At 43.1% G+C, this 3,495-nt stretch overlaps 1 protein-coding gene across 1 annotated transcript in view; it reads right to left on the reverse strand.

The window, feature by feature from the left end:
• P2RY2 (purinergic receptor P2Y2) overlaps positions 1-1,472 on the reverse strand; it is a 21,955-nt gene extending 20,483 nt beyond the window's left edge. The window contains exon 1 of the mRNA XM_018553256.1: positions 1,420-1,472. The gene's annotated coding sequence lies outside the window, so the exon portion shown is untranslated. The remainder of the gene's footprint in view (positions 1-1,419) is intronic.
• Positions 1,473-3,495: the final 2,023 nt, after the last annotated feature.

Below are 3,495 nucleotides of genomic sequence, written 5' to 3' on the forward strand. Positions count from 1 at the left end.
AAAGCAGGGTTGGGGGGGGGGGGGGGAAGGGTAAGTGTACTTTGATTTAAAGTCGACTTATCCTTTAAATTCACCTTCCCCATTGACTCCAATACATTGAGCTAAAATGGTAAAATTTCAATAAAATCTCCAGATTTTCATGAACAGTTTTGCTCATTCCTATTACAAAGTGACCAATTCTAATCCCATTATATCAACATCAGGCTGGTTTAATTCTGACCGATTCTCTGCGGTCCTGAAGTGTGGTGGTGTTCCAGAGGGAGAGACTCTCACACACTGAGATCAATATAAAACAATACCCCGTAAAACAAAAGATTTGCTATTAACACGCACTCCTAGTAAATATGGTAAAGTCATCTTGTTTACTACGTGTTTATTGCAGTGTACACATTGTATACTGAGATAGGAATTCTTCTAAATACATGTTGAAGAGTTATATATATATATATAAAAAGATACTTGCATAGAGGAAATGTGCAAATAAACAAATTTCACAGTTGTTTTAAACATTTCGTAATGTGAATTTGCTATTGTCACGAGGCAAGGCTGACTCTGTTTTGGAAGGTTAAAGAACTGAACCGGTCTGCACGCTATGCGTTGGGCGTTACACAAGACAGATGGGTGAGATATGCAGAAGGCAATCAGAAAATTAATATTATGACATTTGTTTTAGATCCGCAGAACTTTAAAAAAAAAATGGTATAAAAACAGGAGCACGAGAGCTGTAAGGAGCGAGTGTACATGGCGCTGTTTTTGTACATTTGATGTGTGATTGAGACCCAACAAATTCTCATCGACTTCAATGGAGTAGTGTGCATGGCATTTCATAGGCTTTGTGCATCGTTGGACGTGGTAAATTCACCCAACCTGCACAAGGTAAATTCACCCAACCTGCACAAGGTAAATTCACTCAACCTGCACAAGGTAAATTCACCCAACCTGCACAAGGTAAATTCACTCAACCTGCACAAGGTAAATTCACCCAACCTGCACAAGGTAAATTCACCCAACATGCACAAGGTAAATTCACTCAACCTGCACAAGGTAAATACTCCCAACCTGCACAAGGTAAATCCAACCGACCTGCACATGGTAAATTTACCCAACATGCACGAGGTAAATACTCCCAACCTGCACATGGTAAATTCACTCAACCTGCACGAGGTAAATACTCCCAACCTGCACATGGTAAATTCACTCAACCTGCACAAGGTAAATACTCCCAACCTGCACATGGTAAATTCACTCAACCTGCACAAGGTAAATACTCCCAACCTGCACATGGTAAATTCACTCAACCTGCACAAGGTAAATACTCCCAAACTGCACATGGTAAATTCACTCAACCTGCACGAAGTAAATACTCCCAACCTGCATGAGGTAAATGTACCCGACCTGCACATGGTAAATGTACCCAACCTGCATGAGGTAAATTCACCCAACCTGCACGAGGTAAATTCACCCAACCTGCACAAGGTAAGTTCTCCCAACCTGCACAAGGTAAGTTCTTCCAACCTGCACATGGTAAATTTACCCAACCTGCACAAGGTAAGTTCTCCCAACCTGCACATGGTAAATTTACCCAATCTGCATGAAATAAATTCACCCAACCTGCACAAGGTAAATTCACACAACCTACACAAGGTAAATTCATCCAACCTACAGATGGTAAATTCACGCAACCTGCATGACCTAAATTCACCCGACCTGCACATGGTAAATTCACTCAACCTGCACATGGTAAATTCACTCAACCTGCACGACGTAAATACTCCCAACCTGCACATGGTAAATTTACCCAACCTGCATGAGTTAAATTCCAACCTGCACAAGGTAAATTCACCCGACCTGCATGAGGTAAATACTCCCAACCTGAACATGGTAAATGTACCCAACCTGCATGCAGTAAATTCACCTGACCTGCAAAATGACAATGAAAATTCCACAAGCGATATACTTTAGTGACGGGACCTCTTTGTATGTAGTAGTTGGGTGATCCACGCCCGTTCCTTATAGCGTCCTCTATTCTCCCCTCTCAGTCTCAGTCTGGTGTTTGCCTTGTCAGCGAAGTGGACGAATTCTGGCAGAACGTAAACCTGCAAGCTGTAGCCTATTTGACACTATTTGATATTTGTCTTGACAGACAGGTGGCCATCTTAGATCAACACGTCTCTGGCAGGCCGGGATTAACTGTCCTGGCCTGATAAGCAATAATCTGCTTTTCATTGTTTCTTACATGGTTTTATTTATCTGCCTTATCAGCCCACGATAAGAAAATTCTAGAATGAATGCAATTATTGGCCTTTCCCATGAGACTTTCCACGACACACACCAAATAATGCAAACAGGAATGTATGTAAAATGTAAACAATACCCCGAGATGGATGAGATCTGGAAACTAAGAGAATATTAATTTTCCCTCAATTACTCCCCCCGGCATTAACAGGCACACTCAGGTAATCCATGTATGCATAGTAAATGCACAGGTTCACCATATGTGATGTACCAGGAGAGAACTGCCTTTTCAGTTCTTTCCAGGTTTTCTGGATCATAGTTGGGATCCTGGAGCCAGGAGATTTCTTAGAGCTCTGGGTGGGATGAAATCTCCATTCCTGGGTCCATGCTTTGGTAGTGACCAGCACCTGATCGTGCACCTGTGTACATCCCTCATGAAGAGTGTGCTGGGATGTGTTCAGGGCCCCACCTGTGAGTCAGGAGAGCTCCACCCTGGAGTCAGTGGAGGCCAGTGCAGCAGGGAGCTGCGGGGTTTGTGAACCATATTGAGAGGATTGGCATGTTATTGCCGTTGTCTGGAGGAACCAGACAGTGGCCCTAAAGATTGAGGCCGGAGCAGCAGTGCTGCAAGAGAGACAGATGTCGGTGAGCCTTATCTGTTATATGCTACAGCAAGCTATTTATGTTGGATTTCGTGTTATCTACCGTTTTGAAAGCAAATAAACTGCATCTTACTTGCACCTCCGGTCTACAGTGGAGTGTCCTTGTTACAATATATATATATATATATTTCACACCTGCCCGCGAGGATCATATAAAACACTGTAATAGTTGGAGCCACTACAGTGCTGGTGGCGATCTTTCAGGTCCCGTATGGCACTGTGCTAAGACATATCCCCTCTGCTCCGAAAACACAGGAGGTTGCTCACTCGGCACAGCGGCCATTCAGATAACGCTTCGTGATTATAGCAATGACAACAAGGCGTTCTCTGATTGGAGGAGACCAGTGACATCGCAATCTATCCCTCGTCCAATCAGAGAATGCCTTGTATCCTTTGATAAAAATACTAGGCGTTCTCTGAATGGCAAAGTGCCATACAGGATCCCCGTGGTTATGACAGATATGACATATGTACAAAGTACTTACATTGGGACAAGTTGGACCAATGTAAATATGCAAATAAATGCATACCGGGAGTTCACCATTAAACATTTAATTCTATATTTCCCATAACGTCTTCCAGGACAGCATCACGAGAT

Source organism: Nanorana parkeri, unplaced genomic scaffold (genome assembly GCF_000935625.1).
Source record: "Nanorana parkeri isolate BGI_ZX_2015 unplaced genomic scaffold, ASM93562v1 scaffold114, whole genome shotgun sequence".
Classification (NCBI taxonomy): Eukaryota; Metazoa; Chordata; class Amphibia; order Anura; family Dicroglossidae; genus Nanorana; species Nanorana parkeri.